General features: G+C 36.0%; 1 protein-coding gene across 13 annotated transcripts in view; it reads right to left on the reverse strand.

Moving 5' to 3' along the window:
- The window catches only part of IMMP2L (inner mitochondrial membrane peptidase subunit 2), an 848,292-nt gene that overhangs the window by 810,412 nt on the left and 12,728 nt on the right, over positions 1-25,152 (reverse strand). Inside the window, exon 3 of one of the 13 annotated variants that reach the window (XM_049093417.1) lies at positions 4,203-4,261. The exons of the other annotated variants lie outside the window; for them this stretch is intronic. The gene's annotated coding sequence lies outside the window, so the exon portion shown is untranslated. The remainder of the gene's footprint in view (positions 1-4,202; positions 4,262-25,152) is intronic. 13 annotated transcript variants of the gene reach the window in all.

The raw sequence follows: 25,152 nt of genomic DNA on the forward strand, positions 1-25,152 counted from the left end.
TCAGTTCTGAAGATTTACCCACTGACCTATATAATTTAAACTTGAAATGAGAGACAAGAGGAACATATAAACAGGGGATCACTTCCAATAGCTTCATCCAAAAGACTTCACTTCTCACTTTATTTTAAAGGAATTTTTCCTTTGGAGACACATACAAAAGAGGGTCATATGGTAATGAAGAATGCATAACCTTCTCAACCTGACAGAGCAAAAGAATTCTCCAGAGTTATCGGTATAGGACAATGGCTTTCAAACTGCTTTGCTCAGGTCCCACATTAAGAAATACATTCTATAGAGCAACCAAGTACTCAAGTACTCACTCATACACACATACACACATACACACACACACACACAAAGACTTACACATGTACCCTCAAAATACAGCAAATAGAATTGAAGTTTCACAAAACAGCATTTATTCTTATTACATAATAGCCTATCATTTTAGTCTGTTCTATTTCACCGGTTGGGACAAAATGGACGTGGGGAGACCAGATTATTCTAGTGGTCCTGAGCAAGAGATGATGGTAGGTTGGACTATGGTGGTGGTGACAGAGATAGAATAAAATGAGCAGACTGGGGTGCCTGGCTGGTGCAGTCAGTGGAGCAGGCGACTCTTGATTTCAGGGTTGTGAGTTCTAACTCCATGCTGGGCATGGAGCTTACTTAAAAAAAAAAAAAAAAATGAGCAGACTTATGATACATACTTTGGAGGTTAAAATGACAGGATTAGACACAGGTGGGCAATGGCAGGGAAGGGGAGAGAGTTAAGAGAAGAAAGCGCCAAGAGGCAGTAGTGACCTATGAAAGCATTGTGATGAAAGAGAAGAGAAGAGGATAGGACAAATGTAAATAGAAAAGCATGCTCCTATATATCTGTGGCTCTTAGAATTAAAAAAAAGCAAACATGACAGAATGAAAATGTTATCTTTGCTGATTCCTTGTGTCCTGCATGCATGGACCTTCACTAAATGACTAGGGATATGCGCAGAATAGAAACTAGGAAAGCTTTTTAGAATATGATGATGCCGTAGCAACCTTGGTTATAAGGTAACATGCATGCTTACAACGTAAATTAAGGGGAAAAGAGAACATAAGTTGTATTAGAATTAAAGTCCCAGAATTTTGAGCCTCCCCTTCTTTTCCGATATCCACTCCCTCATATGCTGCCACTCCATTTGGTCACTGTGGCACCCAGGAAGGATCCAGGGCCCTGGGGTGGCCTATAACTAGCTGTGTGTCTCACCAACTTACTTTCAGGCCTCAGTATTCTTGTCTGTAAAAAGAAAGAGGCTAGATTCAATTTCTAAGGTCCTTTCTATGCCCAACATTCTTACTTCTATAAATTTTTCAATTGTTTCTCCAGGACTTCAGCAGATACTAAAATTTTAAAAAGTCATTCAGGTTATTACTAATAAGAGACAGGAAGTTGCCTTTTAGATTTGCTGATTCCTTGTGTCCTGCATGCATGGACCTTCACTAAATGACTAGGGATATGTGCAGAATAGAAACTAGGAAAGCTTTTTAGAATATGATGATGCCGTAGCAACCTCAGTTATAAGGTAACATGCATGCTTACCTTTGAGAGTCTAAGTGTTAAAAAAAGAAAATACTTTGCTGTTATTAAACAGGTAGTTAAAAAAAAAACAGAAGCTAGAACAAGTGCAAATCATGTCAAAGAAGATTTAATTATAGTGAAAGCCACTGCTCATTCACTTCTTGTCTTTACAACTTCACTGCTGACCATCTCCTACACAACAAAATCAAGACAGGTATTTTTCCACCGAGAGACTCTCAAAGAGTATGTGGGAGGATGCCAATCTGAAGCTGCACGGATTCTGCCCAAACCAAGGGAAAAAATAAAGCTACCTTGCAAACATGTTGTCACTATTTTCAGAGGCTCAAAAGAAAAGATTCAGTATAGTCCAGTCCTACCTGAACTGTGAAGGACACCTATACAACATAAAAGTCAAACACTTTTAAAAGCTTCTATCACTAAAATGTTAAAGAAATCACACATAAATGAAACAAACATTACATTTCCATGTCAGGTCATACAAATAAATTAAGTTCTATGTTATTCACATTTTATTAAAGTTTATGTATTTCTTTTTCTATAGAAATTGCCAAAGAATCATCAGAATCATCTGGTCTTTTGTTCACACCTTCAATGTTTAAAACCTCCATACTAATAAGTACCTAGCATCTGTTTCCTCTGAGAAAATTTCCTTTAAGCAATGACAATATGCTACTAACACCATCCCCAGTAAAAAGGGAATAATTTTTATCAGTAACCTCATTCTTCTAGTAACCATGCAAGTCATTTAGGTTCAAAACATCACTCCTGAGAAAATTGATGTGTAAGTAGTAGGCACACCTGGTTCATTGCTGAACTGAGAATATTTTTAAATAAGCTTTCAGATTCAGTTGAAATCATATTTGCCACTTGCTATATAGCACCTGCAAGGGAAAGTTTCTTGGTGATGCTGACCTCAACCACATAATGACCTACATCATAAATGCCTCTTCCCTCTTATGACTTGCAATGGCTTGATCATGCATGAATTCATCTAAAATGATTCTTAAACTTGCTATATTTTAGCCTCTACAAAGTCACCAGTCACTCATCCATAGCAACCAGGTGGATAAATACACCTCAAGTCATCCTAATTACAAACACTATTTAAAAATTGTGTGGGAGTCTTGAAGGTAAGAGGAAAATAATAAATTACAAGGCAGTATCTTATATAAAATGTAATCTTTCAATCATAATAATGAGCCTGCACATTTGGGTAACCAAATCAAAATTTTATTTCTAAACTCAAATCATATATATCAAACTATGAACATCAGAGAATATAAGAGCAGAGATTCAAGCAAACTGGACACCTAATTTTCGGCTAACTCAATATGTATTTATTGCTTACCTGCTATGTTTCTAGGAATTGTGCTAAGGGATGAGTACACAATGCAGAAAAAGGTAGGTGTATGGTCCTTGGTCACACAGAGCTTATATTTCATTCTTGCTACACTGTCTACTTTGCTAGATACTGTGCTAGGACAGCAAAGGTAAAAAGACAAAGTCAAGTTCCCTCCAAGGGAGACTTGTTACAAGTTCATAAGAAATGAGTAGATGACCATGCATGATCAGACTACCCTTCTCCATGGAGCTCTCCAGGAGCCCATTACCAATAACCTTTGGATACAATTGAACTAACTAATGCAAGATAAAAATAATAACTGATGAACTATTACAATTTTTTTAAATATTTTATTTATCTGTGAGAGAGAGGAGAGTGAGAAGAAGCAGGGGGGAGGGGCAGAGGGAGAGGGAAGAAGCAGACTCTACTGATCAGGGAGGCCCAGGTGGGTGGGGCTCTAGGTAGAGCAGCTCCAAGTAAGGCTCAAGGCAGGGCAGGCTAGACGGAGAGCTTGAGACAGGGTTCCATTCAGGGTTCGACATGGGGGTCAACAGGGGGCTTGACTCCAGGACCCTAGGATCATGACCTGAGCTGAAAGCAGATGCTTAACCCACTGAGCCAACCAGGTGCCCCTGAACTAGAACAATTTGTTTCTACCAGAAGCAGATTCGGAAAAGTAACCTATGGAAACCAACTTAAAAAAAAATTCAGGACCACCTTGCTCCTGTCATTTAACAAACAATAGATGATAAAATAGACCATTGGTAATCTTTAGAACGTGAACTCCAGCACCAATTCCTTTATCTTTTAACTCATGTGACTTAGCAGTTCTTACTCAAAAATTCTTAGAACGGACAAAATGGTAAGAAAAAACAAAAAATAAAGAAAAACTAGCCAAAAATAATAAAGGGGATAAATGTAATGCAGTTGGACATAAAGTGAACCATGTTCTGGCAAAGATACCCAATAAAAGTCAACACTAGTAGCCTAACGAAGATAATAATAGTCCTCTGTCTTGACCTAAAACTGCTTCTTTGATAGAGATAATTGTAATTCTCTATTGGTAAACTAACGAGCATCTGGATTTCAAGAGAATAGAGATTAAAATTGATGTATTTAATTTTGAGCCAGGAATGTTTAAATGTAAATGAGTTCCACAGTTATGTTCTACTATAACTGGCATAGAGAGAAAACATCACCAGAAAACAACTAGGTTATACAACTTCATGAGTTTTTGGTAAGGACTCCAATTTGCAAATGTCCAGCATTTATGCTCACCTTTCCCTCTGCCTCAGAAAAGGAGACCTCCCTCTGTCTGAAGAAAAGCCAGCATTGCTCTGCAGAGGGAACATCAACAAAAGAGGGAAAGACAGTAGAAAGTTGGTGGCCTCTGAATCTGACTTCAATTCAAATCATGATTCAGTCATGCAACTTTGGACATATTACTTCATCTCGTTGAGCCACAATTTTTTCATCTGAAAAAAACCTGCAGGGTGTTTTGGAGATAACAAAATGTTCACACATGTTGTTCTGTTTAAGAAAGCATTTGTATGAAGAAAAAAGAGTCCCACAAAGCTACGATCTAAATACAGAATATTGGAGAACAATGGCTAGAACATCAAATAAAAGGTATTTCTTCAGGTAAAAGCATTAGCCATATCTAAAGAAAGGGACTAGCTATAACAAATTGAAAAAGGACAAAAGACTTAAGGATGTCTACTGCATGCAATAAAACCAGTAAAGCCTATCTTCTAGGTAATGGGATATCTACTAAACAGAGTGATGCTTTTATTCTGCTTTGAACTTAATCTTGTTCTAGGATTTAACTAGTTAGGGACTATCATATTTACTGATATTAGCTAGCTAACAATTATGAAGTGCCAACATTGTAGCACTGTCTTAGATGATTTGAGATTATTTTAAAGGCAGAATAAAGGAAAAAAATGCCTTACTGCCAGAATTAGATCACAGGAATAAGTCATAATAGCCACTGAAGAAAAAAAAAAAGATAGAAGCTGAAATTGCAAGAAAAAAATTCACAAGAAAAAGTGGAAAGAAAAAAATGAATTTAAATGTAGAAGATAGGTTTAAGAATGTCCACTAAAAAATTCTTACAACTTTTCAGGGTGCCTAGGTGGCTCAGTTGGTTAAGCGTTTGCCTTAGGCTCAGGACATGATCCTGGGATTTTGGGATTAAGCCCTGCATCACATCAGGCTCCATCACATCAGGCTCCTCGCTCAGTGGGGAGTCTGCTCTCCCTCTCCATCTGCCCTTTTCCCTATTTGTGCATTCTCTCTCTCTTTCTCTGTGTCAAATAAATAAATAAAATCTTTAAAACATAATAAATAAATAAAATAAAAAATTCTTACAACTTTTCTATACATTTAAAAACTGCCATTATCGAAAGCTACATTTGTAACTAATGAGTATACTATATGTTGGCAAATTGAATTTAAATTAAAAAAAGGAAAAAACAAAAAAATTAAAAATTAAAAAATAAAACTGCCCATTTAATCTTAGAAGATTCTTATGAGGATTAAATTGGACCACACATACAATACATCCATAAAATGTTAGCCCCTTTGTCAAATGCTGTTCCAAATATTTTAACTCTGATACTCCCGAAGGTCGTTCTCCAGCTTTGGTTCTCCAGATGTAGTTCTAGCCTGTATCTGTATCTGTGGAACTGCCTTGTGACCAAATTAATTATGGTATAATTTGCATAGAATAAAATGGCACAGCATTGGGTAGGTAATGCTGTGATGCAATTTGAAAAAAAAATTGCCATTAAAGGGCACCTGGGTGGCTCAGTTGGTTAAGCAACTGCCTTTGGCTCAAGTCATGACCCCAGGGTCTTGGCATCAAGCCCTGCACTGGGTTCCTTGCTCAGTGGGGAGCCTGCTTCTCCCTCTCCCTCTCCCTGCTGTTCCCCCTGCTTGTGCTCTCTTTCTCACTATCTCCTCTCTCTCTGTCTCTCAAAAAAAAAAAAAAAAAAAAGTAAAAATCTTTTTCAAAACGTTGCCATTAAAATGTTGGAAATAAAAAGAGACATTATATTTGGTAAATTTCTCAAAGAAAAAGAAAATAGGATTCTGAGAGTAAAGATATCTATGGCCTGAAATAGTGAGAATGCTGGCCAGACCACAAACAGGATATATGTTAAGAGAATTGAGGAAGGGGTAGCCCGGGTGGCTCAGCAGTTTAGCACCGCCTTCAGCCCAGGGCGCTACCCTGGGGACCCGAGATCGAGTCCCAGGTCGGGCTCCCTGCATGGAGCCTGCTTCTCCCTCTGCCTGTGTCTCTGCCTCTCTCTGTGTGTGTCTCATGAATAAGTAAACAAAATCTTTTTTAAAAATTCTTTAAAAAAAAAGAATTGAGGAATAAGACTGGATTTAATACTTATTTTTTATTTTGCTATTTTGTCCCTTAATATGGAAACCTTGACTTCACTATTTTTGAAAACCATATAAAACTAAATCCATAATACCATGGCTTCTCTAAGAGCTGGTTCAGTCCACCCAAATCCTATAAATTATCTTTATATTTTAACTCCATATAGATACCATTTGACCACATTTACAACTAATGCCCAATCTTAAATTTGTTATTAAAATGTCATAAATTCTGCAAAAATAGTTTTGCATAAAAATTAACAGGCAAGTGGATAGCTTTCTATAGAGTGAGGAAAATCCTATAAAATGACACCCATTAGCAAGGAGAAGTTTGATAAGCTTTAACTCTCATAATCACAAAATCTGGACATCAACACCGCACTCTTTTTTAATAGAAAAGCATAACTGCTGTTATTAAGTAGAAACTAAAGGCAATGAGGATTTTAAGCTAACAATGTGGCAGCTTAAATATATGTGTAAATGAAACAGACCACGTACTCATCTATAACCCAAAGTAGTTAGAGAATTTTGGACTATTCACCATAAGCCTACTTATTCCTGAAACACTAACCTTTTGATTTAGCAAAAGAACATACTTCCAGTATTATAATATTTACTGAATAGCTTTAAAATACACACACACACATACACACACAATTATGTAGCATTCACTGTGTGTGAAATTGGCTTTTAAAAAAATCACGGGGGCAGCCCCGGTGGCACAGCGGTTTAGCGCCGCCTGCAGCCTGGGGTGTGATCCTGGAGACCCAGGATCGAGTCCCACATCGGGTTCCTGCATGGAGCCTGCTTCTCCCTCTGCCTGTGTCTCTACCTCTCTCTTCGCTCTCTCTGAATGAATAAATAAATAAATCTTAAAAAAAAAGAAAAAAAAAAAAAGAACCAGAACAGTTTAAAAAAAAAAAAATCATGATAGTTTGTAAAAGGAAAAAGCTTCCTTCTCAAAATAAAATCTTAAAACCCTTCAAAAATCAAAACTAAGAAATAGGAAGTAGGGAAAATAATGAGAAAAATGTAACATTGAAAAAAACGTAACATTGAGAATCTAAAAAAGAATGGCACAAAATAAATAAGAATATTGGAAAGTAACCATCAGGCAATAACATGAGTAATGGGAAAATGTCCCTGGAAACACCATGCGACACACAGTTCCTGGAGCACAATTATCTGAGGTAGAAGCTTTGCTGATCCTTACCTACCTTACGATATCAGATTCTGGCCCACTTTCTAACTGCTTCATATTCATTTCTCTTAGTTACTATGTACACTACCCCTATTTTTGCCCTATTTCTAAATAGGGTCTCTAACGGGTTCAACAGTAAGTGGAATAAGCAATTTTTTAAAAGAGCATGATTTAAAAAAAAAAAAAAAAAAAGAGTGTCTCATGAAAATCCTATCCCTGCCTCAAATAAACTGCTTTCTTTACTAAGCTACAAATGCCTGTAAGTGAATATAAAACATCAGCTCAAATTCACATGAAGAGATAAAGGAGGAAAATGTAGCTTTTCCTTTGATGGGGGTTGGGAATGGGAAGCCTGAATGTTTCTCAAAATAACCAAAGTCAACCAGACCCTAAAAGGGGCAAAGAGGAGAAAGCAAGGTCATAAAAAAAAGAAAAAGTAGGACTAGAAAATACAATGTAACCATCAAACTTCCAGCCAGCCCAGGGATCGTTATTACTCTTTACAGAATGACAAAGATAAAAATTAGAAACACAGGCTCCCCCAGCAGGGAAGCATATTAAAGCTCTGATTAGTCTGTCAAAAATAAAACCTGTCCAAATGGTCGGAAGTTTTGGAAGGTTGCCCAAGGCCCAACTCTGGCAGCTGCATGTCCACGGGGAGCTCAAATAAGAGTGGTACAGGCTCAGTGCTCAATAAAGATGCAAGCCAGATGAGATTTATGCAATTTAAGGTAAAAGCAACAGTAACTGATGCATTTGGAAGAAGTAGCTACATCCTTTAAATTTACAAGTGCAAGTATAGGGTGCGGAGTACACACTTGTTGAAATGGCAACAAATGCCAGGCTGGCAACATAAGTTTAAAAACAAATAGCAGCCAAAAGGTCAAAGTACAAAGAGGCTCATCCTGTGCAGCCTAGAGACTAAGGCAGATGGAGCACAGCACTTTCTGGACTCAAATGTCTGCTGCACAGAAAGTCCAGGGATCATAATGAGTCCCTGGTGAGTATACAGCATATGGAGCTGAGATGTTAGTTAGATTGCTCCCCAAACATAAATACCTTATTTTGGTTTTACCTACTTGCCAGTAACTCTTAAGAATTACTGTTTAAGATGCCTGTGAAATTGCATCAACATGCAATGCTCTGAAGCCAGGATGTATCTGCCAATCAAAACATTCAAAATTACTCAGAGCAGTATGAAATAATGTAAAACAAAAATTTTTTTAATGCTGTAAGCAGGTACCTTCAGTGAAATACAATGATCCCTATGATATAATTTTTTAAAGACATTTATTTATTCATGAGAGACAGAGAGAGAGAGAGAGGAGGAGACACGGGCAGAGGGAGAAGCAGGATCCCCACAGGGAGCCGGATGCGGGGACTCGTACCAGATCCCAGGATTACTCTCTGAGCCAAGGCAGAGGCTCAACTGCTGAGCCACCCAGGCATCCCTCCCTATGGTATAATTTTAAAGAAGGAGGAGAACTTGGGAAGATAAGACAACTTAAAATGTCACCAGATTATTATTAATGTTATTTTGTATATCTGTTTTTAGATACTTAACCAGTAAGTGCCAACAGCTGTCAAACACAGTAGATCATAGCATTAGGTGACATTCCATCAGTTTGATACAACACTCTTAAAAAGTGTGATATTCATACAAAAATAGCCAAATATATGAATGGAACAAAAAGGAACCATGGTGGCTTCAAAATATGTCTACAAATTCCTTGACAGGCCTCTTTCAAAATGATGAGCCTAATTCCCATCTTCTTAAGGGTGGGTGGGACTAGTGACTGGCTTCCAGCAAAGAGAAGGTGGCATAAATGACACTATGTGATTTGTGTGGCCAGTCATAAAAAGGAATGCCACCTCCTAGTTCTCCCTCCTAATCACTTCTAGACAAGACATCATCTCCTGAGAACAGCTAGCCATGGGAGAGGCCCAGTTGGAAAGGAACTGAGGCCATCCTCTCCACAGTCGTCAGCACTACTGTGGCCAGCAATATGAGTGAGCCAACTTCAAGGCTGATCTTCCTACCTGAGTGAAGCCTTCACATGATGGTGGCTTGGGCTGAAATCTTAACTTCAATAGTAAGAGAGACCTGAATCAGAACTGCTCCTAAATCACAGACCCACGGAAACTGAGAGATGATACAGGCTTTAAGCCACTCTTTGGGATAACTTGTCTTGCAGAAATACCTAATAAAATAGTAAACCCAGAAATAGCAAACCCAAAGATACAAAGAAACACGCTAAATAATGAATATATTAGCATTGAGGGGCTTGAATTAACAAATCATGTTGAGGGATCCCTGGGTGGCTCATTGGTTTAGTGCTTGCCTTCAGCCCAGGGCATGATCCTTGAGCCCCGGGATCAAGTCCCACATCAGGTTCCCTGCATGGAGCCTGCTTCTCCCTCTGCCTGTGTCTCTGCCTCTCTCTCTCTGTCTCTCATGAGTAAATAAATAAAATTAAATTTTTTAAAAAATCATCTTGAAATAACCAGCCACAACTTGAAGGGGGGGGGGGGATCACAGATGGATATTTACTTAACTCATTATAGAAAAAAATCTCATATAACTCAAAGATTAAATATAAAAAATACAAATATAAAATAAAGGAAAATAAAGGCAGATAGTCTTTTAGGGGTGGAAAGAGGCATTTCTGAACATTTTAAAAAACCCAGAAAACTCTAAAGAAAAATACTGATGGGTCTGACTACATAAAAATCAAAACACACCATAAATAAGGGTAAAAGATAACTAGCATGATATAAAAAGCTGCAATATATATTAATCCTCAAAGTTTAATATCTCTAAAATTATACAATTCTTACAAATTATAAATGTTCTGAGTGAAAAGTGAGCAAAATATGTGAAAGGCATTTCATTGAAAGCAAAATATGGATAGTTATAGAGTTATAAAGAAGATGTTCAACCACACTAATCATAAAATAAATACAAATAAAAATCACCTTTTTCACTTATCAAGCTGACAAAGATGTAGAGAACTAAAAGCACCCACGGTATAAAAAATACAACCTCTCATGTTCTCCTGGTAGTGCAAATGGGTAAAAGCTTTCTTTTACTCATTTTTTTACCCATCCATCTATTATGGAGATGTGCACCAACAGGTTACACAAACACACCTTCTGTGCAGGGCCCCACCTCTAGGGCACAAAGATATGATCATGGATTTTTAGTACTCCATTACTAATAACAGTGAACCTGAAAGCAATCTAAAAAATGTCCATGAACACACAGACTATGACCTGCATGCATGAAGTAGAATCATTTGCAATCATTAAAGAGGATATTGTATACCTATATTGCTTGCTTGACATTCACTTTTGAAAAAAAAATTGGAAAACTTTAAGTTTCTAATAAAAACTCATTTATTTGAAATTTTATATACACACACACACACACACACACAGAGTATCATCACCATATCATCGAGAGAGGTCAAGTGAGAGAATATGAACAAAATGATGGCAGTAAGCGTTTATTGTAATCAAGGGATTTTTACTTTTTACTTTGTACTTTTCCATATTATTTAAATTTTTAATAATGGGTTCGTATTATCTTTACAAACTAGAGCAAATTAGTCTTTACTGCTACAATAGATATCTCTTTCATGTAAATTAGCTCATATGCAGGAAAATAACTTCAGTTGTGCTGGCTTATATATTAATTTTCCTCAGCACTTCAGGAGCAAGTTTTCTCACACTTAATGAGAAAATTCCATTTCATGACTTCAAGACTTCCACTGTCTATGTTAAGCTACCTGAGGAAGCTGGGGGTGCAGATAAAGAAATGCACTTTTTTTCTTCCTGTCTTTAGAATAAAATAAAATTGGTAAGTCAACACCCTGGATCAGACTTTTAACTTTGATGAAATTAGTCTCTGGTAGAAGTGGATGATTTTAAGGATTTACAGCTATCAGGAGGAAAGCCAGGGTTTAAGGCTGCCTAAGATTAACTGTGATGCTGGGTGTAAATGCCAGTTGAGATTTAGCCATTTTTATTACAATTGTCTTTTTTTTTTGTATTAGTTATGTTTACAACATTCCACTGGTTTCAAATCATCTGTTCTCATCTGTTCCTAACCCTGTTTTCTCTATAAGCCCTATCACTTCTAACACATGACTTTGCAGAATTAAAGATTTTTCAGGAATGCAAACAGCATTAATAGAGAAATGCCTATGCTATTCTGAGTAAAATGCAAAGAGATAGAGAAACATTCTATAAGTAAAAAAAGAAAAGGAAACAAAACTTTAAACTTTATTTTGCTTCAGCCACAGTTTCTAATGAAAGATGTGAAACACAGGGCAAAACAATTTCAATATTCATGATTTACACCATACATTTTTATTGCATCTTATACATATAAAGAAAAAGAAATGGTCTTTGCTCTACTATCCATTTAAAATCTAAACAAGACAGAGAATTAAACAGGCATCAACTATGGAAGAGGCAGTGATCCAATTAACTTTTTTTCCCCCTCACTGGCACAAACAAGAGAAAGATTTATTTCTTTCTCATATAAAAGAATACCAGAGGTGGGCAGTTCATTCTGACCCTGCACTGTCCATCAAGGCAATTCACCCATCATCATTACTTTTTTTAAAACCACTTTATTGCAGTATAAGTGACATAAAAAAGTGCATATATTTAATGGATATACCTTGATAAGTTTGGAGATAAGTATACACCAGTGAAACCATCACCACAATGTATTTCACAAACATATGGGACACCTCCAAAAGTTTCCTCCCACCCTCTTTTAATCCCATTAACTTTTGAACACAGTATTCAATTATATACCCTCAGTTGGGATGAAGGGAAAGAGAAATGTAAATGAGTGAAGCAGCTCTGAAACTATTTTAGAGACACTGCAGCATTGACCAAATGAATAAAAGTGTTAGTTGGAAACTCTGGTGCTCTGTGGAAAAGAGGAGATACAAATACACAGGGGGAAGTCAAGACAAGACCTTCTGGAGACCTAAAAGCAAAGATACTTCAGTAGGGACAAGTACTTCCAGTACTAGGATCTTAGGTTCTAATACCATTCCTTACTATAAGGAACCTAAGCTCTTCAGAGAAAGGGTTGACACCAGGGCTGGGCCTGAGAAGGTACAAAATGAGCCTGGAATATTTTGTTATACCACTAAGCAAAGAGGTGCTCAGCAAAATGATGGAAGAACAGTAGGACACAGGATCCTGCTTGAAGGTATTTCTACTGACTAAATGCAGGAAAATTTGATCACTAAATAATTCACATCAGTAATAATTATAAACTATCAAAAAATACCTTTCAATTTGCTTATTTTCTGAAATTGGCAGTATTAAAGAATTGAGTATTTAGCCCCAAAAGGTAAATTATGCAATGTGAATTTAATTTAAGTAATACCATGAAATTATGTATAAACTGTTAAGTTTAATAAAGTGCAAAATATTACTTTAAAATGAGTTTCCTTTGCGATGACCATCAGATATATGATAGAAATGAAGTTAGTTCCCTTGCAGGTGCAAAATACATTCTCAATTCATAAATTTTCCTTCTATATTATTTCCAAAGTATAATTATCGAGAGGAGTATATAAGGCTTCCCACTACTTTTTGATTTTATATCTGCATGTCCAGCTGTTATGTGACTTTGCGATCCAATGGTAAAATACAAAAGTGTGAGCCTGAACCACTTTAAATGCACATTTTATTATCATTAGTCCTAGTATATAATGGTCAGACCCCTACGGTTTGTTAAGAAACAGCTGGTGTTGAAATTCCTAAGCCTACAGAGCTTTGGGAAGAGCAGAGAAATGATCACCAAAAAAGGAGAAAGAATTAAGTTGGCATTTCTTCCTTCAGTATTTACTCCTTTTATGTCAATAAATATGTAAGTACCTGCTATGTGCAGGGTATCACACCAGTTTCCATACTGAAAGAATGAAGATGTATCTGTGTATCTATATAGATATTGAACATTAAACATTGTTCTTTTGAATTAATCTAGCCTTGTGATAAGGTTACAAGGGCCATAAAACTAAAATGAAGAAAGATAGGTTTTATAAAAGAGATAGGCAATTGAGGATGTTATGGAAAGACAAACTACACAGTATTCTATAATCTCTGGTCCTTCTGCTCTCAAAAAATGACTCTATCATCCAAATGGCTGCCCCAAGGTCAACATTGTAGTTAGCTGAAGTGCCCTCTACTAAAAAAACACAAATCACAACTTCCTCCTGCTTGAAATCCTTCAATAACTCTCCATGTCCTATAGCATAATATCAAGCTCCTTAGATTTAGCATACACTTATCTTTCATCAGCACATCAGGCTCCAGCCAAACCCAGCTACATGCAATTACTACAAAGTGTCGTGCTTTTACTTGTTTTTGGGCCCTTACATATGTTCTTCTCTGTTTTTGTCATTCTTCCCACCTTCCTTTGTCTTGGCCAATTATTATTTTTTCTTTTTCTTCTTCTTCATCATTTTTTTTTTAAGCAAGCCCAGTGCCCAATGTGGGGCTTGAACTCACACCCCTTTAGATCAAGAGTTGCAGGCTCTACCAACTGAGCCAGGCAGATACCCATGTCTTGGCCAACTCTTATTTACCCTTCAGGTCTGCTCAGATGTCACCCATCAGGAAGTCCACCCTGACTTAGGTCTGAATTAGATGCTCCTGCTCTGTGTTCCTATAAAAGTTTATGCTTCATCTCCCAGAGCATTTATCACACCTGATATTCTCATCCTTACCTCCTCAATCAACTATGAGTTCTGTGAGAGCAGGGCCTCTTGTTCACTGCCAGACCTCAGCACCTTGCAGTAAAGTGTTCAATGTTCAATACAGTTTTACTGAAGAAATCGATAAATTAGTTCAATAATTACTACAAATCATTAACATAATTTCCTCTCCATGTAGACTATCTGCACTGTATTCAGAATATGATGGATGCTATGGAGACATGGATTGAGAGAAAGGCATTGTTGGACCCCATGCAACAAGTTGTGTGTGTGTTTGTGTGCTGTGTCTGAGCACATGGGTGAGCATGCTCATGTGTGACTACCCTCTCTCTCAACTGATAACTTTACTTGGCAGTTGGAAGATATTTATTGAGAAAGTATTTCTTTTTAAGTTATATTAATGTACGTGTATGTTTATGTATCCTGAACTTCAAGAAGTTGATTTTTTTGGGGTATTTTTCTTCAATAAATTATAGCACAGCATTCATGTCTAAAGGCAATAAAGACAGGTAACAAAGACCAAGTAATTTTTCACAATCTACTCAATTGTAAGACATCAAGAATTCTTTTTTTCAATTAAAATCTTACTTTCAGGAAGTGTTTAGCTTGGGTTTTCCTTAAAAGCAATGTTTTTCAATCCATATTCCACAGTGGTCCTCAGGATTCCCTAGAGGTACAAGGGCCAAAGGATGCGGGTACAAAGTGACCAAACCTCTGAGTCCCAATTCCCTTCTTCAGTCAGAGCCACTCTGCTTCTATCTGTTTGGTTTTTTTAATAACAGAATTCTAAAAAAGGTTTTCTTTGAAGAGTTCACTACATTAAAAAATAAGAAAAAAAGGATAAAAACCACCACTTTAAAGAATTAGAGGTGGACTGAGGCTCAGACTATGTAATTCAAGTCCTAATGTTTTTATATTTTTTATTTAAATTCACCTCTGTCAGGTTTATAAGCCCTTACTTGTGCTAAAATGAGAAATACCATTTGAATGCAGAGATACCCAGGTAGAGTGAAAACAACATGGGTTTTGAGAAGTGAATTTATTCTCTGATGCAGCTGTAAGATTATTTATCTTATAACATTTAATAGCATTATTTATGTACCAATCTTCAAGTTAATGATTCATAACACAGAAATCAAAATAATATGATGAACGACAGAAAAGCTCACTGTAAGTGCTAGCTACAGCTGTTTTATGTACAATAGATGAATATCCCACCCCACTTTAATAATTTCTTACTAAAAAGATCACCTTAGGTGGGAAAATTCACCAAACTCACACTTAAGTAGCAATTTTAACTATTTTGCCAATAAAGAAGGGGGAACAAGGTAATTGAAACCAGGGGTTGCTCTATACTGCAACATTCAGAAGACCATTCAGAACACCAGTAGGGAGAATTCGATCTGCTGGTGAACACACTCAGGAGTGATATGCAGAATAGGAGTCTCAAAACAAAACCTTCAGCCATCCTCTGCACAACAGCATTGGAATTGTGGAATGGTATTCGACTGCAAGTCAGGTAAATACCTGAAAATTCCCAGCTCTGTAACTTCATAAAGTAGGTAAATCTGAAATCTTTAGAGCTAAAAATATGTAATTATGCCTAAGATCTACTGAGCTGAGCAACAACTAATCTAATTTTCATCTCTTCTGAGATATATTACATGAGTACTCTAACCCCCAGCACCATTGTCTAACCCGAGACTCCAATGGCATATAGTAGCCATATCCTCATTTGGCAGCCAGTATTATTATCTTTTTTTTTTTAAGATTTTATGTATTTATTCATGAGAGACAGAGAGACAGACACAGACAGAAGGAGAAGCAGGCTCCCTGCAGGGAGCCCAATGTGGGACTTAAAAAATAAGAAAAAAAGGTTAAAAACCACCACTTTAAAGAATTAGAGGTGGATTGAGGCTCAGACTATGTAATTCAAGTCCTAATGTTTTCATATTAGTCCCAGAATTTTGCTAAGCATTTATAGGTGCTAAGTTTTTCTTGACTGCGTAATCTTAGATATGGTTTCTATTATCACTCACTTATAATGTAATGGAAAGACAGTTTGGTATGATTGTGTCAGACACTCCATTCCTTTAAATACCAGTCAGGAGCATAAGAAAGAAACTAGAGGGCCAGAGCAGGCTTTGTGGAGAGCCATCGAATGAATCTGATACAGCACTTCCCTACACATGCCACTCCCAAAGAACCAAGTGCCCATCTTATTCTAGAGCTTGATCATTACTTCTCTTCCTATACTCAGTACTAAATTAGAAATCAGAAAACTTGGATTCAGGTCCTAGCTATGCCAATGACATAGCAATTCATTTCATCTATCTGAGTAGATTACCTGTAAGATTCTTTGCTTCAACTAGCTATGAGTCTAACTTCAGCCCTTTACCTCCCACATCAGAAATCCATGGAATACACCCCATCATCATCATCATCATCATCATCATCATCGCACCCCTGCTCCAAGACCATTTCTGACTTTTACTGCATGGTTAACATGCTCATGAAATCATGTTCATTCTAATGATGACATGGTTAAATTTCTTGCCTGATCTTTACCTGTGTTCATTTAACAAACACATGTCTCATGGTTGGTTAGATAATACAAAATAACACACACACCTGGGGAAACTTCTAATACATTCTTGCTTTCAGGAGCAAAGATAAGTATAATCCATTTGCAAATAAGCACCAGTAATAATAAATAAAATCACTTTCATATGGGTCGCCAAATACATTGTTGTCAACTTAATCAATAGTTCAATAGTCCTGATAATAATTTCCTGATCTTTCTAATTTTGTAAGAAACTTATTTTTATTGTTTCATCAACATCAAATGATATTAGGGAACATCACAATGGTTGTTATGGTAAATGGCTCAGAAAGAAAATTTAGTAACAATTTTGATAGTTTTTAGGAAGCATATGAGCTTAGTTAAAAATATATGAACCATATAGAAATTCAAAGAAACTTAAATTAACATCTATCACTTTTAAATAATGAAGAGGTTTTCCAGAACGTAATATAGCTTTGTTCTGGAAAAAGACTAAGCATATCACCCAAAGACCTTCCCCTTTGCCTAGCCAAGTAATTTGTTACCCAATTAATTACAAAGAAATGTGACAACTTCACTTCTTCATGTGTCTAGCAAAAAGACCCATAATAAAATCACAGAATCCCCCAGGCAATATTTAAAATGCTATTTTCCCTTGGCCAAAATTATACCAACATTTTGCTATACTTTGGATGTTAACTTCAGTACAAACATTAAACAATCACATAAAAAATTCTGACTAACAGTACAGTGAGGTTTTGTTTCATTTTTAATAAGGATAGAGTGATTGGTGGCCACTCTCAAAATCAGTCAGAAATACTCTTTCACAAATTATAAGATCTATAACCTCTGAAAAAAGCATTAATTGGAAACAAAGAAAAACTGAAAGAAACTATTTTGAAACCATGAAATAAAAATTTCTTTCTAGAAAAGAATATTCATTTGTGTTGTTTAAAATACTGTATAGCTATATTAATATAAAAATTGTTATTCTATTTTGTTACCTCGATTAATCTCTTCCATTAACCTATTTTTATCCCATTTTGAGAGATATAAACTAATACTCACAGTATTTAAGTAATCTTCCTAAGGTCACACAGATAGTAAGTACCAGAGCTAAATCCAGATTGTCTGACCCCATGGCCCATACATTTGAGTACTACATTCCCTGCCTCCCATGTAGTTGCCACTCCCAGTAAATATTCACCACTCCCAATAAACATAACAAGAGTTACTGATTTCATAACTGCTACTACAGCCCTCAAATGCAACTAATGTCAGTGTCCTGAATACACAATTAGTTCAATCCACTATATAAAAGATAAATGTTGTCTCATTAATTTCTAATATAAATTTTCAATTGGGAAAGGGGTTTTACAAAAGGAAGAAAAGTACAAATCTGTATATACAACATCAATTAATAGAAAAATATCACTGAGTTGTTTTTGGACTTACCAAGTACTAAAACTCTTATTACTGTGCTATCCCTTTCAGCTCCCCAAATTGGCTCTTAGAATTTGAAATTTCACCAGGGAAACGAAAGAAAGCTGCAAGATACGTGCATTCCAAAACATTGTGCCTTTTTGCAAGTTCCCTTCTACATTTATTACCCAGATCTTTAAACGCTCAACTAGGAGCTAAACCAATTCAACTATATGTATAAAATGTAAAATTGGAAATGCCACAAAATCAACATGACCTTTAAAATGTAACATTTGCCACAATCATTTACTTAATAGTAGAAAAACATTTTATAGTGTTTAAAGCATAGTCTTCATGTGTAATATTTTCAGCAAACATAAAAGCAAATACAGAACAAAGTACTTAAAAATCAACCACATTTTTTCAACAAAAGCTGCAGTTTATTTTAAACCACCACTTTTTCTTCAGTAGTTACCTTAAGTATTAAACATTCATAGCCATATTGGTGTGTTTCACTTTTCACATACAGAGCTGATGTCACCACTACCCAAACCCAGTACTGCAATTGGTAAGGCCTACCAGTATGACTAATTCTCCCCCAATTTAGCCATATTAGTTTGCTTGAGAACTAAAAGTTCTTTTTTTTTTTTTTTTTTTTTTTTTTTTTAGATTTTATCCACTTATTCATCAGAGACCACAGAGAGACAGACACAGACAGAGGCTCCCCACAAGGAGGCTGATGTGGGACTCATCTGGGAACTCCAGAATCATGCCCTGAGCGCAGACGCTCAATGGCTGAGCCACCCAGGCGTCTGGAGATCTAAAAGTTCTGTCGGATGAAGGGCCAAGATGAGCCCTCTATAAGCCAACAGGACCACCCTGATTAATTCCAAGACACTGACTTCAACATGTTTTCTAACCAGACTCCTCAAAGTACTGAGAACAAAGATAATAATTAGGTAGTTGGTATTACCATAAAATTAAATTTTGTATAAGAGTAAATGTAGTCTTCTATCTTCAGATCCAATCATATATTTGTTAAAAGTAAAAGATATGCAAATAAATGCTAATAGGATGGCAAACTTTCCCCAAGAGAGAATCACACTTGAGATAAATCATCACTCTCACAATTTTAATTCCATAATCAAGTAGCAATCCTTGAGAATATATCTTTTCCCTTTGACTACTTTGATTAAGTATTTTCATAGAAGCTGATCAGAAAATACTTTTTCTCAATTTTTTTTTTTTTTTTTTGCTGCACTACTTCTAGTAGGAGATTAAAATTAGCAAGACAAATGAAGTCAGAATCTACATCATCCCCATTTATTGCCTTTAACATCTGAAAATTAGAAAGAAAAAGAGATCAAGGAAACAGAGCAATCTAATGCCTGGCTAAAGGACAAATTCTATCTTTAAAATTGAGTATGGTTCTATCAACTCTATGAATTCAGTTCTTTAATGAAAAGAGTGAAAGATCAAGGTTATAGCATGCAGAGACAAAACAGTGCCATATCAGCCAAACAACTAAATTAGATACCTCACCTGTCGCGGAGAAAATCAATAAGGCCCAATGAATTTATATTGTACACTGATTCATTTAAGGAAAAACTGTGAAATACAATGTCTTTAGCTTTTTATGTACTTAACATATTCTGCTCCATTGGCTGGAAGAAATCTAAGAAAAGATGGCCTCTATGGCAGGAAGCAAATAGGACGCAGTACAACAGAGAAGTAGAACAAGATGAAAAAAAAGAAGTTGGGAAGGGGGAATTTTCCATTTGACAGACAAAAATAAGGGCTTTTTTACAGGGAAAGGAATGTGACTACCCTAAGACAGAAATAATCAGAATCAGCTTTGGTAGAAACAAAACAACAGAAGGATTAAAGGAGCCCTGAAAGTGGTTTACACCCCACACAAAACAAGAGACAAACGTAAGCAGGAAAAATGTGGTTCAACAATCAAAGACGAGGCAGCCCGAGTGGCTCAGCGGTTTAGCGCCACCATCAGCCCAGGGCCTGATCCTGGAGACCCGGGATAGAGTCCCACGTCGGGCTCCCTGCATGGAGCCTGCTTCTCCCTCTGCCTGTGTCTCTGTCTCTCTCTCTCTCTCTCTCTCTCTCTCTCTGTCTCTCATGAATAAATAAAATTTAAAAAAAAATCAAAGACGAGAATCTGACCTGATTTTTTTCCAGCACCATCTTGTTCCCTTGTTCTCTCCTCCTTTCCCCTTCTCTCTTTCTACCTTTACTTATGCTACTCTTTCAGCCTAGAATTTCTTTCCAATCTCTCCACTCAACGCCATAGTCTCCTAATACAAGCTCAAAATCTCCCTCCATTTTGTGAAGTCACAGGCAATCTCCAATCTCTTACTTACACTCCATGTGTAGCACCCCAAAGCTTTGTTTATACCTCATTGTGGGCATTTAGATTATACTCTGAATCACAGTCATTTATTTACATATTCATCTCATCTTCCCCACCACTATACCTAGGAGTTCTTATTTTGGGGGGAGTTAGGGATATGTTATATTTTTTTAATTGTGGTAAAATACACATGATCTAAAATTTACCATATTAACCACTTTTAAGTATATAGTTCAGTAGTGATAAGTATATTCACATTGTTGTGCAACCAATCTCCAGAACTTTTCATCTTACAAACTGAAGCTATGTACCCATTTAAACAACTCCTTATTCCTCCCTACCCCCCACTGCTGGCAACCATCATTCACTTTCTCTTCTGCGAATTTGACTACTCTATGTACCTCACATAATGGAATCATACGGTATTTGTTTTCTTGTGACTTATTTCACTTAGTAAATATTTTGTCTATCCATTCATCCATCCATGGACACTCGGGTTGCTTCTACCTTTTAGCTATTATGATTAATGTTGCTATGAACGTGGGTCTTAGAGGCTGTTTCAATTGTTTTTTTTCTTTAAGATTTATTTATTTGAGAGAGAGAGAGAGAGCGCGCACAAGCAGGAGGAACAGAGGGAAAGGGAGTGAGAGACTCTCAAGCAGACTTTGTGCTGAGTTCGAAGCCCAGCATAGGGCTCGATCCCAGGACCCTGAGATGATGACCTGAGCCAAAATCAAGTGTGGGTTGCTTAACCAACTATGCCAACCAGGCACTCCTGCTTTCAATCCTTTTGTATGTATTTGTAAAAGTGGAATTGCTGGATCATAATAGGACGATTTTCAATTTTCAAAGGAACTGCCATACTATTTTCCATAGCGGCTAAACCATCTTATATTCTTATTAAAAGCACACAAGGCTTACGATTTCTCCACATCCTCACCAATACTCATTATTTTCCATTTTTTTAATAGTAGCTATCTTAATGAGTATGAATTCATAGTGTCTCACTGTGGTTTCCATTTGCATTTTCCTAATGATTAGTGATACTAAGCACCTTACCATGTTCTTTTCAGCCATTTATATATCTACTTTGAAGAAATGTCTACTTAAGCCCTTTGTTCATTTTTTAATTGGGTTATTTGGTTTTTGTTGTTGAGTTATAGGAGTTTTTATATACTCTAGATATTAACCCCTTATCAAATATATGAACAACTGATTTTTTTAATTCATTCTATTCTCTAATTTTCCAGAGTAGATCACATGTAACACAGAAATACATTTTAAGTTGAATATGCTTCTTCCTTTTAAAAAAAAATTTTTATATAATAAAAAATTCAAAATATCCAAAAAGGGATATACAATAGAAAATAAGACAACCTTCCAACCCTGTTTGCCTGCAACTCCCAGAGGCATTTTGCTCTTTCTAATTATTCCCTCCAGAGATATTCTGTGCATATACAAGAAAACATGTATCTTAATTTAGTCTCCTCCAAAATATTAACCTACTAACACCTACTGTTCTGCACCTTACCTTTTTGACTTAATAATTATTCCATTTCAGCATATTTAAACTGCCTTATTCTTTTTAACAACTACATATTCTACTATATGTAATATAATTTATTTATCCAATCCCCCAAGAATGGGCACTTAAATTGTTTTCAATTATTACAAAGAATATCTCTAAATATATATTATCTCATCCAAGTACAAGATCTATAGAATAAATTCTAATAAGAAATCAAATTATATGTGTATATTAATACATATCATTTGATAACTATTTTCAAATCAGTCTCAATGAAAACTGCAAAACTCCATACTCCCATTGTCAATGATGATTCTATTTCCTTATATCCTCAATAACACATTGTGTTTTCAAAATTTTTTATTTATTTCTTATTTGTCAGTCTGATCAACTACTAAGCCTAATATTTGGGTCATTCACAATCCAACCTCAATCTACATGTCCAATGGCCTTTTACTATAGTAAAATAGTTTCTTATTGTTTCTAAATTTAGGAAGAAGGTATTTCCTCTATGCTTTGTTCAAACCATATCTGTTATTTGGAATGTTCTTTGTTCCTTCAAAGGTTAGTTCAAGATGATCTCTCTGCTCTCCCCACAAACACAAAAGACTGCATGGATTTAACAACTATTTAGTAAGTCTACTATATTATAGAAAAGTAAATGAATTCTGTGCTATGGGATATCAGAGTAGGGAAAGTCAACCTAGAATGGACAGTGGTCTCTAGAACATTAAGCTATACAGGCATATCTCATTTTATTGTGCTATTCTTTGCAGATAATTGCTTTTTTGTTTTGTTTTTTGTTTTTTTGTTTTTGTTTTTTTTTATAGATTGAAGGTTTGTGGCAACCTTGCATCAAGCAAGTGTATGAGTGCCATTTTTTCAACATCATTTGCTCACTACACATCTCTATCACATCTTGGTAATTGTCACAATATTTCAAACTTTTTCATTATTATCATCATTGTTATGGTGATCTGTGAGTGATCTTTGATGTTACTCTTATTATTGTTTTGGAACACGACGATTCATGTCCATAAAAGACAGTGAACTTAATCAATAAATGTGTGCATACTGACTACAGATGTGGTGGAAAGAGCACTTTGTTATGTCTTTGACCATATGATATATTTTGAAGATAAAAAAAGAACTTTAAATTAGCAGAAATACAAAAAGTGAGATTGCAATATAAAAAAGATGTTAATGAAAAAGGACATGACTATTAGAGTTTTATTTTCAACTGAACAACATCAAGCATTCTCAAACTCAGAAGTGTAGAGTTTTCTATAACTATAATGCATTAGTATGTCACTGACCATTCTTCTAAGTATTTTAAACTAGAAGGACACTTTGAAACAAGAATTGCATTTAATATTATCACTTGCCCCAAGATTTCAATTTCCTGGGCAGCCTTGATGGCTCAGTGGTTTAGCGCCGCCTTCAGCCCAGGGCATGATCCTGGAGACCTGGGATGGAGTCCCACGTCGGGCTTCTGCATGGAGCCTGGTTCTCCCTCTACCTGTGTCTCTGCCTCTCCCTCTCTCTGTGTCTCTCGTGAATAAATAAATAAAATTTTTTTTAAAAAAGAAAAGATTTCAATTTCATAAGACTATTTGTAGTCTCTTCCTCCAAAATCTTTCTACCTAACTCTGCCTTGCCCTAGTGGCTTTAATCACACAGAGATTGGTCACAAGAACTTTAGAATCGAGCCTTTTCTTACCACAAACAGCAAATACTGTGTCGCTGACTCTATAGAAAAGGTAACAATATAATTTGTGCTTCTGGAAGGAAGACTAATATCTCAAGCTAACAACTAGGTAATAAATACGATTAGGAGCCAAGCACACAAGCTGAATATCCCAAAGTGAATATCTTTCATAATAAAATACAAGCAGGCTTAATCAACAAGACATTCAGAGAAAAAAATGCATTTTTTTCTCAGACACAGCTAAATAATCAACTTTTCAGCAGTACTGCCTTCTTAACCCCAAATTATTATTTCCCTTTATTACTTGTCTGCAAAACCAAAAAAAAGAAAAATTTAAAATTAAATGTAATAACCAAGTATGACTTACTAACTGAATAATCCCTTACATTTCTTTATAATGAGTTAAAATTCACATAGGATTTTGTGTTGCCTGGGTGGTTCAATTGGTTAAGCATCTAACTCTTGATTTCAGCTCAGGTCATGATCTCAGGGTTGTAAGATCAAGCCTGAAATCAGGCTCTATGCTGGACCTGGAACCTGCTTAAGATACTCTTCTCTCTTCCTCTTCTTATGCCCTCCCCCAAAAAAAACCCTTTACATAGGATTTTAACAAATGGCTCACATAGGGCTCAAAAATAACCTATAAAGTACCTGTTATCTCCATTAAAAAAAAAAAGTTCAGAGACGACAAGTTCTAATTCACATTGCTGATAGAGCTAGTACTCAAATAAAGCCACTTTTTTTTTTTTTCCACTATATATCACCATTTTAAAGTCTAGAAATTTGGGATGCCTGGGTGGCTCAGCAGTTAACCACCTGCCTTCAGCTCAGGGCATGATCCCGAGTCCCGGGATCTGAGTCCCACGTCGGGCTCCCTGCATGGAGCCTATTTCTCTCTCTCTATGTCTCTGCCTCTGTCTCTCATGAGTAAATAAATAAAATCTTTTTAAAAAATAAATAAAGTCTAAAGCTGTAGAAGTCAAGGACACTCCTTTTTTCTCAATGCGTTGTAGAGAGAACAAAGTTTTCCTTGGGAAAAAAAAAAATCTTTCTAAATTTCCCCAACAAGAGAGCTTAATGCCCAGTAAAAATGGGGAATATATTGACAATAAATAAATAAATAAATAAATAAATAAATATATAAAAATAAATAAAGTCTAGAAATTTAATGTCTATTGTTTTAGTTTAAAACAAAGGTTTTAATGAAATGTTTAGAATATTAACATCATGCATTCATATATGCCACACATCTCAAACTATTAATCTCAAACTTAGTTATTACTGTCATAACTCAAGTGTTCA

This window comes from Canis lupus, chromosome 14, assembly GCF_003254725.2.
Source record: "Canis lupus dingo isolate Sandy chromosome 14, ASM325472v2, whole genome shotgun sequence".
Taxonomy (NCBI): Eukaryota; Metazoa; Chordata; class Mammalia; order Carnivora; family Canidae; genus Canis; species Canis lupus.